This window comes from Pseudophryne corroboree, chromosome 9 (assembly GCF_028390025.1).
Source record: "Pseudophryne corroboree isolate aPseCor3 chromosome 9, aPseCor3.hap2, whole genome shotgun sequence".
NCBI classification, from domain to species: domain Eukaryota; kingdom Metazoa; phylum Chordata; class Amphibia; order Anura; family Myobatrachidae; genus Pseudophryne; species Pseudophryne corroboree.
The window spans coordinates 351,739,002-351,761,681 of record NC_086452.1 but is presented as its reverse complement, the minus strand read 5'-3'; the positions used below and the strand labels follow the sequence as shown (position 1 = coordinate 351,761,681).

General features: G+C 45.2%; 1 protein-coding gene across 2 annotated transcripts in view; it reads right to left on the bottom strand.

Annotated features, from left to right (window-relative positions):
• The window catches only part of CACNG2 (calcium voltage-gated channel auxiliary subunit gamma 2), a 364,493-nt gene that overhangs the window by 234,399 nt on the left and 107,414 nt on the right, over positions 1 to 22,680 (bottom strand). The gene's annotated exons all lie outside the window — the stretch shown is intronic.

Sequence of the window (22,680 nt, the reverse complement as noted above, 5' to 3'; positions counted from 1 at the left end):
CCATACAACAGGATTCACATCCCAGTGGACCATCAGCAACCAGCCTCCTCCTATCCCTTTCCACCCCTTCCCATCCCTCTCACCAACTCTGACATCTTTCTCCCATGTATCTGGTGAGGAAGTCATGGCCCTCATCCGTTACACTACCACCACCACGTTCCCACTTGACCCTATCCCCTTCCACCTCCTCCACTAGCTCTTTCCTTCTGCTTGTTCCCATCTTGCCTACCTTCTCAATCTCTCCCTCTCATCAGGCTCTGTCCCCTCTATCTTCAAGTATGTACTCATCTCCCCTATTCTTAAAAAAACATACCTTTGATCCAAACACCCTCTCCAACTACCAACCCATTTCTCTTCTCCTTTTTGCCTCCAAATTCCTTGAGCATATCGTCTACAATCGCCTTACTGCATTTATTTCCTCCCACTCCCTGCTTCACCCTTTCCAGTCTGGCTTCCATTCTCTCCACTCCACTGAAACTACCCTCACAAAAGTCTGCAATGACCTACATGCTGCCAAATCTAAGGGCAAATCTAAAGTACTCTCTGCTTATTCTTCTTGACCTCTCTGCTGCTTTTGATTAGAGATGAGCGCCTGAAATTTTTCGGGTTTTGTGTTTTGGTTTTGGGTTCGGTTCCGCGGCCGTGTTTTGGGTTCGAACGCGTTTTGGCAAAACCTCACCGAATTTTTTTTGTCGGATTCGGGTGTGTTTTGGATTCGGGTGTTTTTTTCAAAAAACACTAAAAAACAGCTTAAATCATAGAATTTGGGGGTCATTTTGATCCCAAAGTATTATTAACCTCAAAAACCATAATTTACACTCATTTTCAGTCTATTCTGAATACCTCACACCTCACAATATTATTTTTAGTCCTAAAATTTGCACCGAGGTCGCTGTGTGAGTAAGATAAGTGACCCTAGTGGCCGACACAAACACCGGGCCCATCTAGGAGTGGCACTGCAGTGTCACGCAGGATGTCCCTTCCAAAAAACCCTCCCCAAACAGCACATGACGCAAAGAAAAAAAGAGGCGCAATGAGGTAGCTGTGTGAGTAAGATTAGCGACCCTAGTGGCCGACACAAACACCGGGCCCATCTAGGAGTGGCACTGCAGTGTCACGCAGGATGGCCCTTCCAAAAAACCCTCCCCAAACAGCACATGACGCAAAGAAAAAAAGAGGCGCAATGAGGTAGCTGTGTGAGTAAGATTAGCGACCCTAGTGGCCGACACAAACACCGGGCCCATCTAGGAGTGGCACTGCAGTGTCACGCAGGATGGCCCTTCCAAAAAACCCTCCCCAAACAGCACATGACGCAAAGAAAAAAAGAGGCGCAATGAGGTAGCTGTGTGAGTAAGATTAGCGACCCTAGTGGCCGACACAAACACCGGGCCCATCTAGGAGTGGCACTGCAGTGTCACGCAGGATGTCCCTTCCAAAAAACCCTCCCCAAACAGCACATGACGCAAAGAAAAAAAGAGGCGCAATGAGGTAGCTGTGTGAGTAAGATTAGCGACCCTAGTGGCCGACACAAACACCGGGCCCATCTAGGAGTGGCACTGCAGTGTCACGCAGGATGGCCCTTCCAAAAAACCCTCCCCAAACAGCACATGACGCAAAGAAAAAAAGAGGCGCAATGAGGTAGCTGACTGTGTGAGTAAGATTAGCGACCCTAGTGGCCGACACAAACACCGGGCCCATTTAGGAGTGGCACTGCAGTGTCACGCAGGATGTCCCTTCCAAAAAACCCTCCCCAATCAGCACATGATGCAAAGAAAAAGGTTAGGTGGTATACAATTATGGACGGACTGCCTGCCGAGTGCAGACACAGAGGTAGCCACAGCCATGAACTACCGTACTGTACTGTGTCTGCTGCTAATATAGACTGGTTGATAAAGAGATGTCGTAGTAGTATGTATGTATAAAGAAGAAAAAAAAACCACGGTTAAGTGGTATACAATTATGGACGGACTGCCTGCCGAGTGCAGACACAGAGGTAGCCACAGCCGTGAACTACCGTACTGTGTCTGCTGCGACTGGATGATAAATGATATAAAAAATATATATATATCACTACTGCAGCCGGACAGGTATATATTATATATTATATAATGACGGACCTGCTGGACACTGTCTGTCAGCAGAATGAGTTTTATTTTTATAGAATAAAAAAAACAACAACACACAAGTGAAGTCACACGACGAGTGTTTAACTTTTTCAGGCAATCACAATATAAGTATACTACTAACTATACTGGTGGTCAGTGTGGTCAGGTCACTGGTCAGTCACACTGGCAGTGGCACTCCTGCAGCAAAAGTGTGCACTGTTTAATTTTAATATAATATTATGTACTCCTGGCTCCTGCTATAACCTATAACTGGCACTGCAGTGCTCCCCAGTCTCCCCCACAATTATAAGCTGTGTGAGCTGAGCAGTCAGACAGATATATAATATATATAGATGATGCAGCACACTGGGCTGAGCCTGAGCAGTGCACACAGATATGGTATGTGACTGAGTCACTGTGTGTATCGCTTTTTTCAGGCAGAGAACGAATATATTAAATAAACTGCACTGTCTGGTGGTCACTCACTAGTAAACTCTCTGCACTCTCTACACTTCTACAGTACTCCTCCTAGTCCTAAGCTCCAGTAAATCTCTCTCTCTTATAATCTAAATGGAGAGGACGCCAGCCACGTCCTCTCACTATCAATCTCAATGCACGTGTGAAAATGGCGGCGACGCGCGGCTCTTTATATAGAATCCGAGTCTCGCGAGAATCCGACAGCGTCATGATGACGTTCGGGCGCGCTCGGGTTAACCGAGCAAGGCGGGAGGATCCGAGTCTGCTCGGACCCGTGAAAAAAACCTTGAAGTTCGGGCGGGTTCGGATTCAGAGAAACCGAACCCGCTCATCTCTACTTTTGATACTGTGGACCATCCTCTCCTCCTGCAAAACCTTCAGACCCTTAGTCTGCGTGATACTACCCTCTCCTGGCTGTCCTCCTACCTCTCTGACCGTTCCCTTTCTGTCTCCTCTCATGACTCCACCTCCCCCCCCCACTTCCACTAACTGTAGGTGTCCCCAAAGGTTATGTTCTTGGTTCTCTCCTTTTCTCTATCGATGCGTCCTCTTTTAACTTCCAATATCATCTCTATGATGATGATGCTCAAATCTACCTTTTCCTCCCCACTCCAATCTATCCTCAATGCTGCAGCCCGGCTCATCTTCCTCTCCAAATGCACTAAGTCCACCTCCCCTCTCCTACAAGCCCTTCACTAGCTTTCCTTCCCTTTCAGAATCATATTTAAACTTCTCACACTCACAAAGCCCTCACCCACTCCTCTCCTATTTACATCTCTGACCTTATCTCACTCCCACCCATTCTCTTCACTACGCTAATACAAGCCGTTTCTCCAGCCTACTGATTACTGCCTCCTACTCTTACCTTCAAGATTTCTCACGTGCTGCTCCCTTTCTCTGGAATTCTCTACCTCTCCCCCTCAGACTCTGCACCTCTCTACAAAACTTTAAACGGGCTCTGAAGACCCACTTCTTCACCAAACCCAGCCAAATCTCATCCTAACCTACTGTTCCATGCTCATTGTCTACCCCATCTGTGTCACACTTGTCTGCCTGCCCCTCCCCTTTATAATGTAAACTCTCACGAGCAGGGCCCCCAACCCCTAATGTGCTTATCCTTCTCTTACGTAAACCATCTTCGAAGGCATCAAATCCCGTGGTTTTCTGCCACCCTGATACTTATGTCAGTGTCGTCTGCTGCTATAGTTATATTTATTTACACTGTACTTGTCCTATATTGCCTTCAACTGTAAGTCACTATTTTAAGGTTTAGATTATTTTGTTTATGGACTCTGTAATTGGGCGCTGTGGATCCCTTGTGGCACCATATAAATAAAGGATAATAATAAAATGCGTCAAATCTCAGAAAACAATATTTTCTGAGTTTTGGATGCATATTCGCCTCTAATACATCCTGCCCATTATGGATAAAAGAGACTTTACCCTTCATTTTTTATATATCGGGGGGAGGGGGCCAGGACTGCACACACTAGCTACTTAGATTGGGATGTGCTACCTTGCTGGGATTTAGTACTAGAACATAGGAACAAGCGAGCAGGTGCACCATACAATCATTAGAATTATAATAAGTGTAATTACACATTATATCTGAGGTTCTTGACATACATTGGTCAAATTAAATTATTAAATTACATTTATTATAATTCTAATGGTTGTTTGGTGCACCTACTTGTCCCTTCCTATGTAACAAATACTTTCTGTATAAAAGGGGGATGGCAATGGTGCAGCTACCTCTGGTATGCAGTAAAATTACCGGCTGTTGGGATCCCGGCGGTCATGATACTGACGCCAACATCCCAACTGCCGGGGAAATGCCAGCAGTCAGAATCCCACACCACCACGTGAGGGGAAATCTAATAGTGGCCACCGGGACATGCTGCGCTCGCTGACGGGATTCTGGCTGTCGGGTTCCCGGCATCGGTCTGCTGACCTCCAGGATCCTGCCCGCCGGGACCCCATAACGATCCTCCTCCGCCATCCACATACAGCATGCAGCTACTACCTCCTTCATATGTGCCAAACCCATTGACCAAATTTATCTGCCTGGTAAATGATTTAATATTTTGGTGTAAATCATGTATAAAACATATTGTTTTCAGCTGTCACAGTAGATATCCTGCCATATAGCCTGAGACTCTGCAAAGGTTATTTAAAAGAGAGTAAAACAGCACAACAGATGCATTGAAGTCTTATCTCTGGTTTAATCGTGTGCTTCTTTGCTAATAGTTATAGAAGAAACCTATTGCAGCCATTAAAATTGGTCCATAGCTTTCCAGGGGTCAAACAAGATTCTCTGTTCACCGAACTACAGAGCACGAACTCTAAATATTGTCCCAAATGGACATTTTATTAATGCCCCTTTTCTACTGACAAGAATATCCCAGGTTATTGCACATGATTGCAGGATTTCTGTTGGTGGAACGGCTCAATCCAAATCCAGTGACCCAGGAATCCAACTCGGCTAGCTTGCAGGGTTGTTTCCGGGAAGGTCACGGTGCAGTGTAAATGTGTAAGCCAGGTCGACACGACCCATTTACTGCATAGAAAGAGCTGGAGCTAGGACATGATCTCATCTCCTAGCACCGGAAATGGACATGTGACCATTGGCGCCACCGACCTGACAGGCGAAGTCCTGCCGCCAGTCTGAAAGGGGTCTCAGCTGTGTCTCATCTGGGGTGGAGCCAGCTACAAAATCCCAGGTGTGACCAGGCATTTTGATGTAAAAGCAGAATTACTGACTCTCATTGAGTGGTGCCAGGTATGGTGGCCAATCCCGGTATTGGGATCGGCGGGATCCCGGGATTTAGGGCCAAAAATGGCCGGGATTCAATCCCGGGATTGGAAGCTCCAATCCCGTGGATTGAGGGATCAGCGTTGAGCATCCACAGGACGCTCAGACGCTGCCCGGCTTCCTTCTTCCGGCTCCCCAGCGCAGCGTGAGAGGTCACGCTGCACCGTCACACGCCGCTGGGAGCCGCCAGGAGAAATGAGAGGTTATTTCCCACCCGCCCGCCCCCCGGTATATGGTGAGTTATATGTGCGGGGCGGGGTGGGGCGAGGGGGCTAAAAGCCAATCCCGGGATTCCATTTTTCAATCCCGATACCCGGGATTGAAAAAATGGCCCGGGATTGGCTTCCCTAGTGCCAGGTGACTCGGTTATGGGAATGCATGTTGGGAGGGGTGACTATCCCACAAATAGCAGGAATCAGAGGAATTGCTCATACAGTACATTGAAGTAGAGTGGTTACTATTAGAGAATGTGTTTGGGTAGGACAAAAATCATCTTTAACTTTTTAAGCCAACCATGTTAACTGCATCGATTGAGCAGTGAGAGAGCCTGTGGGTTTGCCATATTACGATTAAGTTCAATTGAAGCAGTGAATATAAACTAAGCCACACTTGCCTACTTTTGAAAAAGCATTTCAGGGAGATTGTGAAAGTAACACTAATAAGTGTGGACGTGTTCTGCTACATCTGAGAGGCGTGTCATGAATATGACTTACATCCAAATGTAAATGAGCCCCAAAGTTAGTAAGATCTATTTGTCGAAGAAAACACACTGATATTTTGCAGGATTTGTTTGCGTATTGTGTTTTACAAGAGGTTCCATATACTGTAAGTGGCCACGGGAAACCTTATTTAAAATGCATGTAGCCATAGGGATCATTGTGCCTCATAACTAATGCACAGAAATGGCACTGATTATCCCATTTGAATGTATATATCTCTGATTTCTTTTTTCCCCCCAAGAATGTAATAGCTACATAATGGGGGTAAGGTGCAATCAGGAAGATTATTGGATTATTCAGGGAGTGAGGGAGATTGCTGCTATTTCAGGGAGTCTCCTGCAGAATGAGGGAGGGTAGGCAACTATGAACTAAGCACAACATGAATAAAACAAACTTGTACATCATTAGTTGTAAAAATTTTAGGAGACGCCTGTTTAACAAGAATCTGAGTTCATTAAAAGGGCCCTACAGCAACCATTTTTTTTTTCACTCTACAACCAATCAGGGGCAAACTGTTTTGACCATTGCGTCTCTATAATAGGTGCAATGCGTGCAGTTCACACTGGGATTTGGGTCCCGGGGGTCCACACTGCACACATGTTTTATTACTTACCTTCTGGGATCCTGCATTGGAGCTAAAGGCGCAGTAAAAATATCACCGGCAAAATGGCCAACCATACGCAGTAAGAATTTAGTCTCCGGAATATGGCAGGTGCCATTTTTTTAGAGACCTGCGCATGCACAGTAGACTTTGGCACAATGCCAGAGTCTACAGCGCTGTGAAGTGGAAGGGGCCTGAACGCATTCTGCACACGGGCCACCTCCTCTGTAAAAATGGCCCTTTTTCTGTCTTTTCTCAGAACATTTTCTTTCATTCCATAAAACCTGGTCTGTTAGGGTGCCTAGAGGACAAATGTAGGAACAACTGCCCTAGGGAATTCAGCTTTGCACTGACAAGCAGGTAGGAAGTGGAACCACTGCCCTACGGAATTCAGCTTTGCACTGACAAGCAGATAGGAACCACTGCCCTTGGGAATTCAGATTTGCACTGACAAGCAGTTAGGAACCACTGCCCTAGGGAATTCAGCTTTGCACTGACCAGCATGAACTTGCTGCCACCTTTTGTTGTTAGGGAGGAGACAACCTGTGCTACCAGAAGGAGATTGGTCGAGCCAAGCAGATGGCATATCTGGCACTATAATACCATACAGCTCCTTCACTCACCCTTCTCATTGTAAGTGCAGCATGCTCCAGTTTCTGGTGTGCCTGCTGCAGAGCAGAAGGAATGATCCAAATCGAAAAAGCGGCATGATTAGGAGATGTGATAGTGTTGGGAGATTTTAACTATCCAGAGATTAATTGGACAAATGATTCATGTGATACTGCTATGGGTAATAGGTTTTTAAACACACTAAATGATCACATCTTACCTTCAATTAATTAAGGAACCAACTAGGTACAATGCAATCTTAGACCTGGTACTAACAAACAATGGGGAATTGATATCAAATATTATAGTAGGGGAGCACATGGGAAGCCAACTTTGCCATGATGAGGGAAGCTTTAAGGGACATTGACTGGGAAATTTTGTTTCAAAGCAAGAATACCACAGAGAAATGGGAAGTATTAAAAATGTTGCTCGCTACTTATACTCGTAAATTAATTTCCATGGGCAGCAAACGAAAGAGTAATAATTCCAAACCAATGTGGCTTAACAAAAAGATTAAGGAACTAATGGCCAAAAATAGGCGAGCATTCAAAACGTATGAATTGGACAAGAAGTCGGAGTCATTCCAGTACTATAAGGATTGTAACAAAATATGCAAAAAAGAAATCAGAGCGTTTAAAATAGAAATAGAAAAGCTAATAGTAAAGGAAAGTAAATCAAACACCAAAAAGTTTTTTTTAAATACATCAATCGCAAAAGATTAAAGAAAGAAAGTACAGGCCCTTTAAAAGGCAGGTTGGGTTTCCTAATCAAAGAAGACAATGATAGTGGAAAAATTAAACAAGTTTTTCTCGTCAGTATTCACAAGAGAGGACCAGATGGCGGTAGTGACGTATAACCTCAGCAATGAGATTTCCCACTGCTAAGTGCTTATTTAAGTGAGGAAGTAGTCTGTGACCAATTAAAAAAAATTAAGACTAATAAGTCACCTGGTCCCGACGGAATTCACCAAAAGGTTCTCATGGAGCTTCACTCCGAATTAGCAAGATCCTTATATTTGATTTTCATTGACTCACTTGCATCAGGCATAGGGGGCCATTCCGAGTTGATCGCTAGCTGCCGTTGTTCGCAGCACAGCGATCAGGCAAAAAATCTGCATTTCTGCGCATGCGTATGGTGCGCACGCGCGTCGTACTTTCACAAAAGCCGACGTAGTTTCACACAAGGTCTAGCGACGCTTTTCAGTCACACTGCTCGCTGCAGAGTGATTGACAGGAAGTGGGTGTTTCTGGGTGTCAACTGACCGTTTCAGGGAGTGTGCTGAAAAACGCAGGCGTGCCAGATAAAAACGCAGGAGTGGCGGGGGAAACGGAGGCATGGTTGGCCGAACGCAGGGCGTGTTTGTGACGTCAAAACAAGAAGTAAACAGACTGAAGTGATCGCTAGCTAGGAGTAGGTCTCGAGCTACTCTGAAGCTGCACAATCTTTTTTTGTAGCAGCGCTGCGATCCTTTCGTTCGCACTTCTGCTAAGCTAAGATACACTCCCAGAGGGTGGCGTCTTAGCGTTTTCACTGCTGCTAAAAACAGCTAGCGAGCGATCAACTCGGAATGAGGGCCATGGTTCCCAAAGACTGACGTATAGTGGAAGTAGTGCCAATATTTAAAAAGGGGTGTAAATCTGAACCGGGTAATAGTGGGGAAAGTACTGGAAGGTATTTAAGGGATAGAATACAGGAGTTCCTATAAACCAATAAGGTCATTAAAGGAACCAACATTGATTTGTGAAGGATAGACCATGTCAAACTAACTTAATAGGCTTTTATGAAACTGTTAGTGCAAACATAGATAAGGGTAAAGAGGTGGGTGTAATCTTTTTAGACTTTACTAAAGCTTTCGATACAGTCCCTCACATGAGACTTATCTACAAGTTAAGAGAACTTGGGCTAGGGAGCACACTATGCACTTGGGCGAGTAATTGGTTGGATAAAAGGGAGCAGCGAGTGGTGGTAAATGAAACTCTTTCTAAATGGACTGAGGTACTCAGTGGTGTTCCACAGGGGTCTGTACTTGGACCACTATTGTTCAACATTTTCATACATGATTTAGAAGTAGGTCTAAAGAGCACAGTGTCAATTTTTGCAGACGATACCAAACTGTAAATTTATGAATTCAGTGGAGGATGCTGAGTTTCTTCAGAACGACTTATTCAAACTGGAAGCATGGGTTTCGAAATGGAGAATGAGGTTCAATATAGACAAATGTAAGGTAATGCACTTCGGTAGCAAGAACAAGAACACTACCTACATAATAAATGGGGAGAAACTAGGGAATTCTGTACTGGAAAAAGATTTAGGTGTTCACATTGATAACAAATTTAACAGTAGTACTCAAAGTAGGAATGCAGCAAAAAAGGCAAATAAGGTATTAGCTTGCATTAAGTGGGGAATTGATGCAAGGGATGAGAGTGTTATACTCCCATTATATAAATCATTAGTGAGGCCACATCTCGAATACTGTGCACAATTATAGGCACCACACTACAAAAAGGATATCCTATAACTAGAAAAGGTTCAGAGACGGGCGACAAAATTGATTAAGGGGATGGAGACGCTAGAATAGGAGGAAAGGCTTGCTAGGCTAGGTATGTTTACACTGGAAAAAAGGAGATTAAGAGGGGACATGAACATTTACAAATATATAAGGGGTCAATACACAGAGCTAGCGGGGGATTTGTTTTTGGTAAGATCATCAAAAAGTACATGTGGACACCTGCTTAGGTTAGAGGAGAGGAGATTTCGCACACAGAGAGGGAAAGGTTTCTTCACAGTAAGGACAATATGTATTTGGAATTCCCTGCCTGAGGAAGTAGTAATGGCGGACTCGGTCATTACTTTTAAGAATGGGCTAGATAAATTCCTAATGGATAGGGATATACAGGGTTATGGTGGGTAGAGCCTGTACTATAGTAAAAAAAACAAAAAAAAAAAAACAAAGGAGTATTTTAGTTTACGGCTTAACAGTCACCACAGTTAAATTTCGTCTTAAACATATATCAGTGTAGGAGATCACTAACAGGTTGAACTCGATGGACAAATTGTCTTTTTTCAACCTAGGAAACACGTTACTATGTACAGTATGTTACTATATCCCCGCACCCAATAAGTGCCAATTATCGTGGCTAATTGGATAGCCCTGGGATGATCAATTAGCTGCGGTAAATTGCCGCAGCTAATTGGATACCAGCCACGGTGTCAAAGCAATCAGTTTTCTCCATAAAACGGACAGTTAGAAATCCTACACCAGAGTCTGTTAATCTAGCTGCAAACATTATATATTGCATCTTTAAAGCACTCATAACATCCTGCCAAATATACATGTATGGGTATTTGCAGTGGTATTTTCCTGGGGAAACAAAGCAGATTGCCATGCTGGAAGGTATATTTAACAATTAAGTGATCAGGAACAGCGCTGCTGAATCTCTCAAATAGCTTCAGCCACTGCTGTTAAAATGGAACAGGCTGGGTAAGCATGGCGGGGAGGGTTCCATTATAAAGAACCATTCAGTCTGCCATTCACACATATTCCCCTGGTTTCTCCTCCCACTAAAGTGCCTGCCCTCAAACTTTCTGTTGCTAAGGAAAGCCATTGGTTGGTTCACAATCGATGCTCAACATCACCTAATATCGATGGCAGGAAAACCATTGATGGGGAACCATCAATGGTTTGCACTCATCAATAGACATCTCTGCTATGGGGAACGCTAGTCCAATCAAGCAAGGGGATAGAGAGCCGTGGGGTGGGGCTAAGTTCAGTGCTCCCTGAACAGAGCAAAATCAATTGAAAAAAACATTGCTGCCTCTCAACTATTGATGAAGGAGAACCATTGTATCTCCACCATTGATGCCAAAACCCTTGGCTGTCGTTGGTAATCCAATCAATAGATGTCATCCATCAACAGCCGATGGCCACGGTCTACCTGTTATAGAGTCTATCACAAGCTGTAAGTGCCTGTCTGGAAGTCTCTTCATCTCACCACTGGTCTCAGTCTCTCTGGGAAATTCTGTAATGAAATGTCAGCACCACTTACATGACTGAGGGGGACATTTACTAAGCAGTGATAAGAGCGGAGAAGTGAGCCAGTAGAGAAGTTGCCCATGGCAACCAATCAGCACTGAAGTAACATCTATAATTTGCATACTATAAAATTATACAGAGCTGCTGATTCGTTGATGGGGCAACTTCTCCACTGGCTCACATCTCCGCTCTTATCACTGCTTAGTAAATGTCCCCCTAAGACAGACAGCAGCATACAGAATATGAGAAATTTTAACGCACTAAGGGGTATATTCAATTAGCAGCGATAACGGACTTTTCGCGCGAAAAACCGGACTTTTCCCGCGAAACGCAATTACAGCCTATTCAATTTTCCTGGAAAATTTATCGGTGATCATTTTTTCACTAATTTCACTTCACCTACTCTGGGCAGGTGAAAAGTTGGGAAAAGTCACTATTTTAAGGTAAAAATGTTTGGCTATGGTACAGAACTCCTGGGACACCCCCCTTAATGACTAATTAGGCACGTTGAGGTTTTTAATTATTTTTAATTGGCCAATAAGGACATGTCATTTTTGGGGTGAAAAAGTACAAAGTGATGGAAATTGGGGTTCAAGGTATGGGACAGGTATATTGGGGTGCTTTATGAGTGGGACAGGTGTTTTTAGGCTTGCAGATGGGAGTAATCGGTCTGTTTCCACTTTTTTTTAAAGTACCCTAAAATGACCCAAATATATACTTATACCCATTTTCATGTACCCCAAATTTAATGAGAGCATTTATTTTGCTCAAAAAAAACTTGCTTTCTATCATTTTTTTGCATTTTTAAAAAAATGCATATAACAGCCATTTCACACAATTTATGTCCCCAAAAACTCTCTAATGTGATCTCTAATACACTTCTCTTCTGTTTTCCTATGTTAGTTTAGCATTTTTTGGGGTACAGGCTGATTTCCCCATTTTCACCTGCACTTTTCACTGCAAGAATTTTCACGTGAAACCCGTTTGGAATTGAATAGGTCGAAAAACGGAGCGTTTTCGCGGCAATTTTCGCCCGATTGGCGCAAAAAATTTTCGGGTGAAAAATTGCAGCGAATTTGCGGATAATTGAATACCCTAGTAAGACTATTTTCATTGCGCCCATCTTCAAGTTTAAGTTCACTACCCAACCCCTAACAGAATTAGCGTGAAGATACATAGCCTATATGTTAACGGACAGTCTAAGGAACATAACAATTTTAAAAATGCGTTCAGCAGTTCCTGAGTTTATCTCACACAAACAACCAAACAAACAAACAAACAAACAAACAAACAAACAAACAAACAAACGTTCCTTACCCGGCATTGCCCAGGTATTTAGAGTTCTATTTGACTAAACTTGGGCTTAAATGTCACAGAGACTGTCACCAATCAGCTTAGCGACCCCGAAAACTATGGACTTGACACTAATGTCGGTCATGTTGGACATTTTATTTTTCACCCCTTCTCACCCCCCCCCCCCCATGCTGATGGGGGCTGAACTTGGACAGAAACGGCATCGGGAGTGTCACTATTCATCTCAGCGACCCCGAAAACTATGGATTTTTCCATGTCACCCCCTTCCCACCCCCACCCCTAGGGGTGCTAGGTGTTGGCAGAGTATTGCGGTGCCTTATGTAGTGACGTTAGTCCACACACTTAATGAGTTAATAGCAAGCAGGTTTATTTGTAATACACACAGGTGACTTGGATATGCTGCAACTGTAGGCAATTGCCCCCTTATAACATATAGTGTAACACAGTGTATTTGCGGTACTTATCAGTATTCTGATGTGGCTGCGGTATGACAGCAGGGGATGGCTCTGGTGGTAAGGGATGGAGGACTGCATGTCCGTGCAGCCTGACTCCCGCTGTGAGAAGTAATGGACCGCCAGGCTCTCTGTTTACTCTGGCAGCGTGGTGCATGCGGTACACGGAGGAACACTGTAAGTCTTTCTCTCAGCTCTCAGCTCTCTCTCTAAACTGTGCTCTGGTCACACACTAAGATGGAGGAGCTCTGTGTCATAGCTTCGCCTCCCTGAGACACAGTCACTGGAGGGATGAACACTAGAGGATGCGCCCATGAGATCCTATGCATAAGGAGACAGGCACAGAGCAAACCATTTTCTAACACTCCCTCTCGCTCAAGACTGTCTCTGGTCATATATAAAAGAACATGACATTTTATCAAACACTTTCAATAAAGTCATACCTGTAACAGAAAACATGGTTATAAAGCAAAAACAGTAAGAACAAATCAACATTAAACATATTCCAGTTCACATTCCTTCAAGAATGCATGTAACAGGTGTGATGACAGTCCTTTTGTCAACATGTCGGAAACATTTACTTCACTTGAAACATATTCCACACTGATGGATTTATTTTTCACTAATTTGCGGATGAAGTGATGTCTTATAGCAATGTGCTTAGAACATCCATGATGCTTTGTGCTACAAGATCTATTGCTCCTTTGTTATAACACCCTATGTTGATGATTTCACTGTGATAAAGAAGTCCTAACTCACATAAAGTCTCTTTAATCTAAAGTGCTTCCTATGAAGTTTCTATGAGCACAATGTACTCCGCCTCTGAGAGCAACTGTGGGTTGTTTCCTACTTGCCTTGCTGACGGCTGCGCCTGCTAATACAAACAGGTATCCAGGAACGTCTGTCATCCTCATCTGACCCCCAGTCGGCATCACATAATACTTTCACGCTGGTTTCTTTTGATTTTGTAAATCTCAGCTTTAGTGAACTTGTACCTTTGAGGTACCTTAAGATTCTCTTTACTGCAATCCAGTGTTGTCTCCTAGGATTATTTGCAAACTGGCTTGCCCAACTCACTGCATGTGTGATGTCAGGATGTGTCCCAATACTTGCGTACATCAAACTACCAACAGCATTTTGATAAGGGATTTCTTGCATTTCCTCTGTCTCCCCCTGGCTGCTTGGTGACATGGCCTTGACCATCTTTACACTTTTGTCAATGGGAGTGCTTACTGGTTTTGCATCTGTCATTCCATATTTAGAAAGTATTGCCTCAATGTATGTTTGTTGGTCAATTGTGACAGTCCCTTATTTTAAGTTTTGTACAATTTTCATGCCTAATAAGTGATTTGCAGGGTCTAGAACTTTCATTTTGAATCTCTGTTGTAGCTGGTGCTTCGTGTCAGTGATGTGATTTTCTTGACCTGCCAGAAGTAAATCATCCACATACACAGCTATTATGAACTATTTTTCTTCAATAGTTTTATGGTATAGACAGTGTTTGGTCTCTGACCTAACAAAGTTCACTTCTAGTAAAACTGCGTCCAACTTCACATACCAGCAATGACCAATTTGCTTGAGGCCGTATAGTGACTACTTTAAGAGACAAACTTTTCCTGTTTAGAATATATTCACATCATAGTGTTCAGGTAGTTCCATATAAATTTCCTTAACTAACTCTCCATTTAGGAATGCAGAATCAAAGTCTAGCTGGTATAACAGTAGATCTTGTAGTGTAGCAATAGCAATCACTAACCTTAAGGTAATATACCTTGCGACAGGTGAGTAGACCTCTTCATAATCGATTCTGGACTTCTGAGTATATCCCTTGGCAACCAGGCGGGCTTTGTAACGAGCTATGGTCCCATCTGCATTCAACTTCTTGCAGAAGACCCACTTGTTCTTGATTGTTTTACTGTTACTTGGCCTATCAACTATAGTCCATGTACTGTTATCATCCAGTGCTGACAGTTCTGTATCAATTGCTAATTTCCACTCTGTCCAATCACTGCTTGTATGTTTTGAGGTTAACAGTAAGCTATGTTTGCGTACTCCCAGAGGCGTAACTAGGGTTTTTGGAGCCCAGGGCAAGATGGAAAATGGCGCCCCCCCCCTAAAAAAAAAAAAACACAAAAAGCATGGCACGCGTCGAAAAATGGGCGTGGCCACACACCAGAAGGGGTGTGGCTACGCTCCAGAAGGGGTGTGGCCACTGAAATGGCCCACAGTGCCAGTTACATTGCCCCACGGTGCCGGATACATGCCCCACGGTGCCGGATACATTGCCCCACTCAGTGCCAGTTACATTGCCCCACTCAGTGCCAGTTACATTGCCCCACTCAGTGCCGCACTCAGTGCCGGATACAATGCCCCACTCAGTGCCGGATACAATGCCCCACTCAGTGCCGGATACAATGCCCCACTCAGTGCCGGATACAATGCCCCACTCAGTGCCAGTTACATTGCCCCACTCAGTGCCAGTTACATGCCCCACAGTGCTAGTTACATGCCCCACAGTGCTAGTTACATGCCCCACAGTGCCGGATACAGTGCCCCACAGTGCCAGTTACATTGCCCCACAGTGCCAGTTACATTGCCCCACAGTGCCAGTTACATGCCCCACAGTGCCAGTTACATTGCCCCACAGTGCCGGATACAGTGGCCCACAGTGCTGGATACAATGCCCCACAGTGCTGGTTACAATGCCCCACAGTGCCAGTTACATGCCCCACAGTGCCAGTTACATACCCCACAGTGCCAGTTACATTGCCCCACAGTGCCAGTTACATTGCCCCACAGTGCTGGATACAATGCCCCACAGTGCCAGTTACATGCCCCACAGTGCCAGTTACATTGCCCCACAGTGCCGGATACAGTGCCCCACAGTGCTGGATACAATGCCCCAGTGCCAGTTACATGCCCCACAGTGCCAGTTACAGTGCCCCACAGTGCCAGTTACATGCCCCACAGTGCCAGTTACATGCCCCACAGTGCCAGTTACAGTGCCCCACAGTGCCAGTTACGTGCCCCACAGTGCCAGTTACATGCCCCACAGTGCCAGTTACATGCCCCACAGTGCCAGTTACAGTGCACCACAGTGCCAGTTACATGCCCCACAGTGCCAGTTACAGTGCCCCACAGTGCCAGTTACAGTGCCCCACAGTGCCAGTTACGTGCCCCACAGTGCCAGTTACAGTGCCCCACAGTGCCAGTTACATGCCCCACAGTGCCAGTGAAAGTGCCCCACAGTGCTGGATACAATGCCCCACAGTGCCAGTGAAAGTGCCCCACAGTGCTGGATACAATTCCCCACAGTGCCAGGCCCCCCCGTGCCGCCGCCGGACCCCTGTCACTAACCTGTGAGGGGAGGAGAGCGCAGTGCAGCGCCTCTCCTTTCCCTCGCCGCTCCAGGTCTCCGGACGCCGGCGGATGTCTGGCGCCGGTTCGCTATCCAATCAGAGCTCGCGGACCGGCAGCCAATCAGGAGCCGGTCCGCAAGCCCTGATTGGCTAGCGCCGGAGACCAGACACGGCAGCGCTGCTGGCAGCGCTGCTAGTGCTCCAGCGGCGGTGAGGGGAGGGAGAGACGCTGCGCTCTCTCCTCCCCTCACATTTAGGGTTAACGGGGCGAGTGGGGCATGATGCCCTGGACGCCGGCGGCGCCCCCCTCTCCTGGGCCTGCCAGGGCGCCCAGGGCACGTGCCCCACTCGCCCTACCCTAGTTACGCCTCTGCGTACTCCTCACTGTATTTATTGGCTGGAACACCTTTGTTGCTCCTCATGAAACTTCTGTTCCCTGATTTGTTGTCTACTTTGACACTCTCAGATTCAGACACGCTTTCTGCTGCCTGTATGGGATCCAGTCGATGGATCGGCAACCGCTAGTTCGACAATGCCAACATCGACCACGCAACATCGACACCACCTGTACATCTAGTAATACATTCTCTTCTTGCTCCACTGCCCCAGTTAGTGGTGCTGTCTCACAGAATACCACATCTCTGGATTTAAGAAGACGTTTGTTTGTAACATCCCAAAATCTGTATTCTTTTCTTTCTTCGCAGTATCTGAGCATTATACATTCTATGGATTTTGGATCTAACTTTTTCCTTTTCTCCTTTGGTATATGTGCAAAAGCTTTGCTTCCAAAGACACGAAGATGACTGACGCATGGCTTTTCTCTGGACCACACCTCCAGTGGCATTTTACCTTTGACAGCCACTCTAGGTGCACGATTCTTTAGGTATACTGCTGTAGATACTGTTTCTGAACAAAATTTATTTTCCAGTCCAGCGTCACTTAACATAGTGAGTGCTCTTTCAACAATTGTGCAGTTTGCCCGTTCACTCACACCATTCTGTTGCGGTGTGTAGACAATTGTTAACTGATGCTTTATGCAATATTTCCTAAGGAATGCGGCTAACACTTTGTTATCATACACTCCACCGTTGTCTGATCTCATGATCTTTAGTTTCAGACCTGTCTGAGTCTCCACCAGGTTTTTGTATTCCACAATTTTGTTGACAACTTCACTCTTTTCTTTAATGAAGTACACGTGTGTCATTCTTGTGGTGTCATCAATGAGAGTCATAAAATACCTGTAGCCACTGATCAATTCCACCTCCATTGGACCACACACGTCAGTGTGCACTAGAGCTAGTGGTTTCTGTGCTCTACTAACTGACTTTGGAAATGGGTTGCGAGTTTGCTTGCCTTTTATGCAACTTTCCCACATGGGTTTTTCAGCATTGGTCACGGTGATCCCTGTTACCATTCCATCTAGCAGTTTCTGGATGTTGTCATATCCTAGATGACCTAAGCGTTTGTGCCACAGCTCCATTGACTGGTTTGCATCAGTAGCCATCATTGCAGTACACTCCTCAGTGTCCAGGACATATAGTTCGGTGCACTGGGTTGCTAAAGCAATAACAGTCCCTCTTTTATTTTGCACCATACACTTGCCCTTTTCAAACTGGACTCTGTAGCCTTTTTTCTATAGGACGCTGATAGCAACACGATAACTTCCAAAATCTGGCACGAACAATACAGCTTGGATGTCTGTAACAACTGTTTCTCCTCCAGTTCTTAAACGCACTGTGATTGTCCCAGCTTGTGATGCAGTAAGGACTTTATTTCCAATCCCTGTAACTGTAGTGGGTACACACGGTGTTAAAGAATTGAACCAATGCTGATTGCCAGTGCCGTAACTAGACATTTTAGCGCTGTGTGCAAGATAGGGCATCGGCGCCCCCCCCCCCTATGTAAAAAAAGGGGCAGTGCGCCATAGGCGCGCACAAAAAATATAGGGGCGTGGCTTCATGGGGAAGGGGTGTGGCAACAAAATAATACCAATTCACATTACATATTATAGTAGTCTCCATTATTCAAATTACGCCGCAGAGTATCGCCACTACACCAGGTACAGCCCCTCTTACACATTACGGCAGACAGATTCCCCTTTTTACACATTACGGCAGACAGCGTCCCCCTTTTTACACATTAAGGCAGACAACGTCCCTCTTTTTTACACATTACAGCAGACTGCGTCCCCTTTTTACACATTACAGCAGACATCGTCCCCTTTTTACACATTAAGGCAGACAACGTCCCCCTTTTTACACATTACAGCAGACATCGTCCCCTTTTTACACATTACAGCAGACATTGTCCCCTTTTTACACATTAAGGCAGACAGCGTCCCCTTTTTACACATTACGGCAGACAGAGCCCCCTTTTACACATTACGGCAGACAGCGTCCCTTTTTACACATTATGGCAGACATTGTCCCCTTTTTACACATTACGGCAGACAGAGCCTCCTTTTTACACATTACGGCAGACAGCGTCCCTTTTTACACATTATGGCAGACATCGTCCCCTTTTTACACATTACGGCAGACAGCGTCTGTTATCCCCCCAGTCCCTATGCACACCACTGGCGTCTCTATAATGGGTGCAGTGTGTGCGGTGCACATGGGCCCCTAAGTCCAGAGGGGGCCCCCACTGCACACGCTGCACCCATTTTCGGAATACTCACCCCTCCGTAGTCTCGCGGCGACGTCCACGGCGGTGTTAAAACTCCATGAAAATGGCCCAGCGGCCATTTTCACAGAGTTCTGCGCATGCGCAGTAGAGAAATCTCAGGGAAAATAGCCGCCGCGCCATTTTCCCAGGGATGTGCGCATGCTCAGTAGAGTCTGAGCGCTCTAGTGCTCAGACTCTTCCCGCTGCCGGCAGAGAGGAGGGGGCCCGAACGGAGGAGGCTGCACCCGGGCCTCCTCCTCTCTTAAAACTCCCCTGATACACATGCACACACTCTGTCCCCTGTAGTCACCACACACACTTTACCTCCATGGTGAATGACTGCAGGAGTAACTAGTCAGAAGGTAAGAGAGCACTGAGCAGGTAGGGCTGCACACAATTTGCCTAGGCCAAGTCGGGGGCGTGGCCTAATAGCGGACCCCCGTGGCCACGCCCCCTTTAAAAAATCCCCGAACCATAGAGCACGCACCTCAAGCTGCTGACCTGGCCGGGAGAGCAGGAGATCTGGGAATGCAGGCAAGACCAGCAGCACATCAGTTCACCTGCCCCTCTCAAGCTGAGAAGGCGTGGGGGCGTGTCCAACAAGTATTGCTGGGCGGGGTCTCCGCCTTGCTTTCTCGGGGTCTGCAGGCTTCAAAGTCCCCCTCCCTTCTCCTCCTCCCCTCGCTCCGGTGACCGCGCACATCACAGGGCACAGGCGGCTTGTAATGAGTCAGTCTGACTCATTACAATGCTGCACACTTTGTGCCCCTTGAACGGGTATGCGGGCAGTGGGAGCGCAGGGGGAATATGCGCTCTAACTAGGTGTGCGCTGTGGGCAACGCCCCTTCTGCACACACCTAGTTATGGCACTGCTGATTGCTATTGAAATGCCTAGTGGCCCCCTAAGTCCATGTACCAGCAATCCTTCCTGTGACTGTCTGCTACATTCAGTGCTGACTTGTTTGGCTTGTCACACTGCTTCTGCGCACTACTGTAATTTCTCATCCTACAAGCTGAAGCTTTATGTCCTATCTTGTGAAATACAAAACACTTGAACTTGTGCTTTTTAGACTTTGTGCCCTTTGTGAGCAAGGCAGAACCCTCAGCTATAGTCTCGACAGGAATACATTCTTGGAACTGTAGTAGCTTAGCCCTTATAATCTCTGTTGTCAACTTAGTATCATTTGAATCTAAAGCAACCACCAAAAAATCAAATGCTGGCATCAGATTTTGCAGCATCGCCATTACCACTTCTTCCTTGTCCACCTGTGCACCCACAGATGCCAACTGTTGAGCTATCGACAATAACTTATCAATATAATAGTTCATGTCCTTGCAGGCACTCAGTTTCATTCCATATAGCATACATCTCAAATTTATCCTTCTCATCAGACCTCTATCTTCATACGCACTTTGCAGGGCTGTCCACATGTCCTTAGCTGGCAATTTCCCACTGATTATTGAATAGACATGCTGCTCCACAGCTAAACCTATCGTCCCAATGGCTCTGTCTACAACATCTGGGTTAGGACCTGCCCCTGAGTCTTTTGTGACTCTCCACAACTTTTCCCGCTTAAGCTGCATCTCCATGGCAAACTTCCATGTAGTGTAGTTCTCTGAACCTTTCAGCTTAGCAAAGTTCATACTGTGTCCTGTGTTATACATCTTCTCTGCACTTCTATAAAATGTCACGATTAACTTTATCTGTGTGTTCTTTTATTCTTTGCTATTACTCAAACACTTAGGGCAGTAGTTTCCAAACTTTTTTGAATCCCGGCGCCCTAGAATATCAGAATTTTTTTCACGGCACCCCTAGGCCAAAAAATTCTTATTGAGAAATTTAGAAAAAAATATTACATTAAGTAGATCGTGTTTATATGTCATCCTTAGGGTATGTTGTGTGGTGAAGGACAAGATTTGCTTGTTTGGCCACATATTTTATGACTGGCAGCCACCAGCACTGGTTTTGCCTATTATATTGACCATGAATAATTTGAATTGGTCCTGGACCACCAACCCAGGGCACCCCTGCAAGTGTCCCGAGGCACCCCAACACAGCTTGGGAACCTCTGACGTAGGGGTTAGTCTTCAAGCACTCGGGGCTGGGCCCATAACCTGTTGGCAGAGTATTGCAGTGCTTGATGTAGTGACGTTAGTCCACACGCTTAATGAGTTAATAGCAAGAAGGTTTATTTGTAATACACAGAGGTGACCTGGGTATGCTGCAATAGTAGGCAATTGACCCCTTATAACATATAGTGTAACACAGTGTATTGGCGGTACTTATCAGTATGCTAATGTGGCTGCGGTATGACAGCAGGGGATGGCTACGGTGGTAAGGGTCCGTGCAGCCTGACTCCCGCTGTGAGAAGTAATGCACCGCCCGGCTCTCTGTTTACTCCGGCAGCATGGTACATGCAGTACACGGAGGAACGCTGTAAGTCTCTCTCTCAGCTCAGCTTTCAGCTCTCTCTCTAAGCTGCGCTCTGCTCACACACTAAGATGGAGGAGCTCTGTGTCATAGCTCTGCCTCCCTGAGACACAGACACTAGAGGGATGAACACTAGAGGATGCGCCCATGAGATCCTATGCATAAGGAGACAGGTACACAGCACACCATTTGCTAACACTATGGGTGTCTTTCCCCCCACAGTATTTTTTCCCATATTGTAAGTCATATGTGTACCAAGTTTTGTGTAAATTGCTCCGGGCATTCCAGAGTTATGCTGGAACATTCATACACACATACATCCATTTTTACTTCCTACCCCCACCCCTAGGGGTGTCTTACCCCCACAGTATTATTTTACCAAGTTTGATGTAAATTGCTCCAGACATTCCAGAGTTATGCTGGAACATACATACACACATACATCCATTTTTATATATATATATATATATATATATATATATATATAGGGAAGGGGTACCGGCGACCACTGGTGTTTATGATGAAGTTCCAAGGACGAGATGCATTGGGTTGCCTCACTGACCTCCTGTTCTAAGTTAAGTTTGACCTCCAATTTTTATTCTGCTCATAAAGTGTGTTTTTATTCTCTTATATGTATTAAATAAATTTGTTATATTTTTTTCAATTTTTTGGCTCTAAATTCCACTTTTTAAAAGTTCAATAGATTTTTAAAACTTATTTATTAAACACCAGTGGTCGCCGGTAACCCTTCCCCATCTACCCATATTTAAATCTTACTGTATTTTACCTACACAAGATGTAAGTGGACACTTCTATTACACTTGTATACTGTCTTTTTAGGGGTAGGCTGAAGCCTATATGACAAGGAGTGTTTTTATGTGATTTTTAGTCATATGGACTTTTTTCTGTAACTTCTATTATATTACTTGGCTTTTATCCCACAAGTGGCACTGTATTTTTGTAAGTTTTTATAGATATCTATATATATATATCTATATATATATATATATCTATAGAGAGAGAGATTTATATATATATATATATATATATATATATATATATATATATATATATATATATTAAAGCAGAACGGAATTTGGTTAG